The sequence below is a fragment of the Ailuropoda melanoleuca genome, chromosome 4, assembly GCF_002007445.2.
Source record: "Ailuropoda melanoleuca isolate Jingjing chromosome 4, ASM200744v2, whole genome shotgun sequence".
Classification (NCBI taxonomy): Eukaryota; Metazoa; Chordata; class Mammalia; order Carnivora; family Ursidae; genus Ailuropoda; species Ailuropoda melanoleuca.
The window spans coordinates 110,430,920-110,436,960 of record NC_048221.1 but is presented as its reverse complement, the minus strand read 5'-3'; positions in this window follow the sequence as shown (position 1 = coordinate 110,436,960).

Genomic DNA, 6,041 nt, shown 5'->3' with positions numbered 1-6,041 from the left:
CTCTCAAAAAAAAAAAACTTTAAAAAAAAAAAAAAAAAAAAAAAGAAAAGAACATAAAACTCGTGAGGAGCCAGAGACAGCCCAGGGAGCGAGGGAATCAGGAAAGAAAACAAGAAACAAGACTTCCAGAGCCTTCTCAGCAGTGGTGGGGTTGGCTGGCAGCACCAAGAAACCCCAGGCCTGAGCAGCTGTTGGGTACAAAGCCTAAGGCACAACTGTCTTCACAAGTGGAGTCAGGCCGTCCTTTCTGGTTTTAATGGCAGCACCCTCCCCTCCCAACCCACAAGGCCTCCTGGGAAGACTGTATCTCACCTGACTTTCCAAGACCTCCCCGAGGCCTGCCCAAGCTGGACAGGCTACCTCGCCATTCCTTAACTTTGGCTCCCACCGTCCCAGGACACATTTCTGCATGTTACACACCTCAACCCAGCCCCGGCAGTGAAGACTTACCCCAGCCCTCAGCTGCAGCTGTGGCCTGCCTCCCCCTGTGTGATCCTTCCTGATGTTCACTCAGGGGTGTCAGGATGGCCGAGTGGTCTAAGGCACCAGACTCAAGCTTCGCTTCCCTGACGTTCACTCAGTAGGTCCTGACTGAAGGAGGGATGGGCAGACACAAAGTTACAAACCGATTTTCCAAATGACTGTTTCTTTAGGAGGACATAATTCCAGAGGAGAAAAGGGAACAGACACCAAGTATAAACAAAGGCTCTTCTGTGTGACTCTACTTTAATTAGAATGACAACTAATTGAAAGCAATTTAATGTTGGTTCACGAAAGGTTAATGGGATTCATGTTTTGGAAATGCCGAACGCAACACAGACTCAGCCAGAAACACAAATCTAACCTTTATTCTCTTTAATTATTCGGTCAGAATAATTTCCTGGGAGAGGGTTTAGTCTCTGGTGGCTTTAATTAAACACCAGTGAACTTTGAAGTTGACATCAACTCATCCAGCTGCAACTCAATTTTCAAATTAATCTGCTGTCTAACACGGAGGTTTTGTGGCCAAAGCAGGGGAGAGCTATGGGGGAGTAGGAGATGGGCTTGGAGCCTGACAGGTATTAACTGATTCTGGAACTTCCTCCATCTTTCCCCCACCCTCTCCGGTGGCAAGGCAATTCCATAACCTGTGCCAGGGCCTAAGGAGAGAGGCTCGGGCTGAGCTGAGCAACCAAGCCACCTCCTTCCTTGGCTTTTCCCACAAATGCTGGGGACAGCAGACCCCTGTCCAGCCCACCGCCCCCCCTCCCCCGGCCGCTGCCCCGTGCTCTACTTCCGCCTCCTGCCCTCCTCCCACATCTCCCCACTCCAGAGATGTGCTGAGACATTTAGGAGTCCTGGTGTGGCCCTCCTGTGGAGAGGTGCCTTAGGAAACACTTCTATCACTGAGCTGCCTGCATTTCAGCCTGGCCCCAGCCTCAACCTCCCCTTGTCTGCCTTCGAAAACCCAGCTCCCTGATTCTGTCAGCTGTACTTGATGGCCATGCCCAGGCCCTTTTCCACTGCTGACAGGGAGGCGACCCCACAGCCTGCTACAGCCTGGGGCAGCATCAGCCGACTTCCATCAGAATGTGACATTTATACTTGGCCTACCTAGCCTGTACATGTTGGGCAGCGTAAAGGGCCAGTGCTTTGGCCTTGAGGTACACTGACGTGACCATGACAAAGCACAAGGTCATGGTCAAGGTCATGGACAAGGGAAGGCACGATGTCCCAGGAGGGCTTTGTCAGAACTTGAGGGGAAAAAAAAGAAAAAAACATTATCTAAAGAATGCCATTCCCAGCCACTCTGCTTGCCCTGTTTCCATTAGTATTTGCAACAATTCCCTTGGAAATTCGTTCTAACCGACTCCAGACCCTGAACAAAAGCAGCATCCGCCCATCCAACACGTCCTGACTCAGCACAGCGCCCCATGCATCCTGGAACCACACAAAGGTCAGGTTCCCGATTCAAACTTATGTAAATCACAGCAGCCAATGGCAGAAAAGGGAAATGACCCATCCCACTCCTGTCCCCACCTTGGGAGGTGGCTGAGCCATCCCAGTTGCTCATTTCACGTAACAAGAGCAAGGGTCAGTTGATGCCTTCACAACAACATGTGTGACCTACTATGGCCAAAGAGCAAGAAGTTTCCCAGAACAGAAGCCACAGCCAGGGTCCCCCCCACCCGCACCCACCCAGGGGCAGCCTGTCCGAAAGCACCAAACCCCACCAGTCACATGGAGCCCCCAGACTGGGACAGGTGAGGGATAACAGCAGAATTCCTAACAAAAGAGTTTCTTGGTCATAACGGTTTATCAACTCTAAGACGCTGAGAGAGACCCTGAAAAGGACCTAAAAAATTTTAAGGTGTTTCCTTAAATACGATCTCAGCGCTTGCTTACAAAAACAAAGGAATCTGATTCATCTTTGGGTCCGGGCACTGAAGAACACGTGCGCTGGCACACTCAACAGCGGGCAGAAGCAGAGGATTAGTGGAATTCCTCGATAACTGTGGGTCAGAGGAGCCCCAGACAACCAAGGAGGACGGCCAGTGACCCTGACAAGAACACAACCACACCCAACATGGGCAGTTTTGGGTGCTGAAGAGTGATGCAACCCAGGGGCGCCTGGGCGGCTCAGTTAAGCAACTGTCTTCGGCTCAGGTCATGATCCCAGGGTCTTGGGACTGACCTCCACATGGGGCTCCCTGATCAGCAGGGAGCCTGCTTCTCCCTCTCCTCTGCTGCTCCCCATGATTGTCAATCTTAAAAAAAAAAAAAAGTGATGCAACCCAGAATATGTGCAAGGTGTCAACTACATGTATTGATTGCTGAGAGCAGGTAGTATCACAATTTCTAAACAATGAATCACGCCCCTGGCGTACCCTCTAGCTACCGAAGGTCAAGGGGTCAGAAAATAAGAGGTGTGCACGGCCTGCAACCATAAGAAAAGTCTAAAAGAAGACTTGGGGAATGGAAACCTCACCACCAGACAAACACAACCACCTGTGCTCCTTCTCCACATCTGCCCCCAAGGCCTGGCACCGAACAGCTGACTGCCCAGTGAGGGACACCTAACCCAAGAGGAGCTAAAGATTTCTCCTGAAATTTGAGGCTGGTTTCCAGTAACTAGACAACCATTTCCTACCATGTGCAATGAGAAACAGAGAATGACACAGCTGCACAGCCAAAGGGTGACAGAAATGTCAACCACCTGGGTCCCAAAAGTAAGACCTAGGAGGCCCAGCTCTGCTTGGGTCCTGGAAAATCCTCTTTCTGCACCGGCTGGTTCTAATACATCTCTGGGACTTGCGATCAGAGATCTGGCTCACACAGGAGTCAGCAGAGACCACTCCTGATGAAAGCCAGCCACATGGACCAATGACACTGACAGCATTATCAAAGAGCAACGAGACATAAGTGGCAAAGGACATGAATAGACAGTTGACAAAAAAGGAAAATAAAAATCTTAAAATGAAAGGATTTTAAAAATTAAAAGTAAATTTTAAATAAAAGATATTCAGGGGCGCCTGGGTGGCTCAGTCTTTAAGTGTCTGCCTTCAGCTCAGGGCATGACGCCGGTGTTCTGGGATCAAGCCCCACATCAGGCTCCTCCACTGGGAGCCTGCTTCTTCCTCTCCCACTCCCCCTGCTTGTGTTCCCTCTCTCGCTGGCTGTCTGTCAAATAAATAAATAAAATCTTTAAAAAATAAATAAAATAAAAAATATTCAATATATCACTAATTACAGTAGAAAGACAATCTTTTAAAAAAAGATTGTATTTATTTGAGAGCGAGAGAACAAGAGAGAGTAAGAGCAGGGGGAGGAGCAGAAGGAGAGGGAGAAGCAGGCTCCCCACTGAGCAGGGAGCCCGATGCGGAGCTCAATCCCGGGGCTCTGGGATCATGACCTGAGCTGAAGGCAGACGCTTAACCGACTGAGCCACCCGGATACCCCTAGAAAGACAAGTGAACCCAGAGAACTGTTATCACTTACCTGATTGGCAAAGATAAAAAAAAAAAAAAAAAAAGTCTGATAGAGCATTTTGCTGGCAAAAGGGAGGAGGAACGGGTACCCTCATCACAGCTAAATAAGAATGTACATTGGCACCGTCTCTATTACTGGGGACTAGCTATCAAAATTGGAAACACACATTCCCTTTGTGTTACAGGCCTCACTTCTGAAATTATCCTACAAATACACTCAACAATATGTAAGATGTGAGGGAAAGATCATATATTAGAGCAGTGCTTATAAAAGCAAAAAAATTAAGACTAAATACCCATCAAAAGGAGACTAGTTAAATAAACTCTGGTGTATTCATAAGATGGAATACGATTCAGAAAAATGAGGCAGAGAACAATCTCTAAACTACGACTGACTAGTAGGAATGTACAGTACCATTTGGGCAGAAATAAAACAGGCAGAGAAGGAAAATGTATCCATGTATATAAGCAAAACACATCTGAAAGTAAACAGAAGAAATTAAGGTAGAGAAAAACAAGGTAAGCACAGAGAGTAAAGAAATACTCAGACTGACGGGGCACGTCAATAGGGCACAGAAGCCAAATTTGGGGTGCACTGAAGCACTGGAATGAATAATGATAGAGACAGTGATTACACTGAATGAGGAAATCACACTAAAACTTCTGACAGGGGAGAGGAGAGCTCATCTTCACAGGGAAACATCAACAATGCAGAAGGAATGACAGAATAGAGAATCACTTTTTTACAACCACCTTAGTAATAAACACTTCAGTCAAGAATCACCAATGACTCCTACACTGGGTGTAAAACTGCTAAGGACAAGATATTCCCAGTCTCAAATATCACCCCACAGATTACTTATTAATTACAAAGGGGAAAGGGTATCTTATAAGGGAGAAATCTGGCAGACAACAGCTGAATAAAGTTACCTTAACTTCAAATTGCCAATAATGGGACAAACTGGTATCAAGTAACACTTGATATAATGAGAACACCACATCATATGAAGAATTCCTGACAAAAATGTTTAACCTCAATCCAATCATGAGGAGACACGTAACATAAATCCAAGTTGAAGGATGTTCTGCAAAACACTGCCCTAAAGTCTTCAAACTCTTCAATGAAGGACACTGGGACTATTCTGGATAAAAAAGGCTAACAGGACATGGCAAGTAAATATGACGTGTGATCTTTGGGTGGCTCCTGGACCTACAACAAAAACAAAAGTCAACTAGCACTGCTGGCAGGAATGTAAAATGGAAGCTGATTTGGAAAGTCTGGCAACTCCTCAAGAAATTAAACTCGAAGTTACTATATGACCCAGAAATTCATTCCGAGGTATGTACTCAAGCGAAATGAAAACACAGGCCCATTCAAAAACCTGTACACCAAAGTCCACTAAAGCATTAATAGCATATTCATGGTAGTCAAGATGTGGAAATGACCCACATGTCCATCAACTGATGAACGGATAAACAAAATGTGGTCTATACAATGAAATATTATTCAGCCATAAAAAGTAATGAAGTATTGACACAGGCCACCACACGGCTAAACTTCGAATTCATTACAGAGAAGCCAGTCACAGAAGATCACATATCAATGATTATATTTACATGAAATGTCCAGAAAAGACAAATCTACAGAGACAGAAAATAGATCAGTGGTTGCCTAAGGCTAGAGGTGGGGTGGGGAAGGGGAATGACTCAACAGGCACAGGACCTCCTCTTAGGGTAACAAAATGTTTTAAAATTGATTGTGGCGATGGTTGCACAACTCTGTATACAGTAAAAACCACTTAATTATACACTTTAAATAGGTGAATTGTAGGGGCACCTGGGGGGCTCAGTCAGCTGAAACGTCCAACTTTTGATTTCAGCTCGGGTCATGATCTCGGGGTGGTGAGATCGAGCCCTTGTAGGGCTCCGCACTCAGCATGGGGTCTGCTTGAGAGGCTCTCTGTCCCTCCCCCTCTGGCCCTCCTCACTCATGCATGCACTCTCTCTCTCTCAAATAAATAAATCTTTAAAAAAATAATAAAATAGGTGAATTGTATGGTATGTGAATTATAT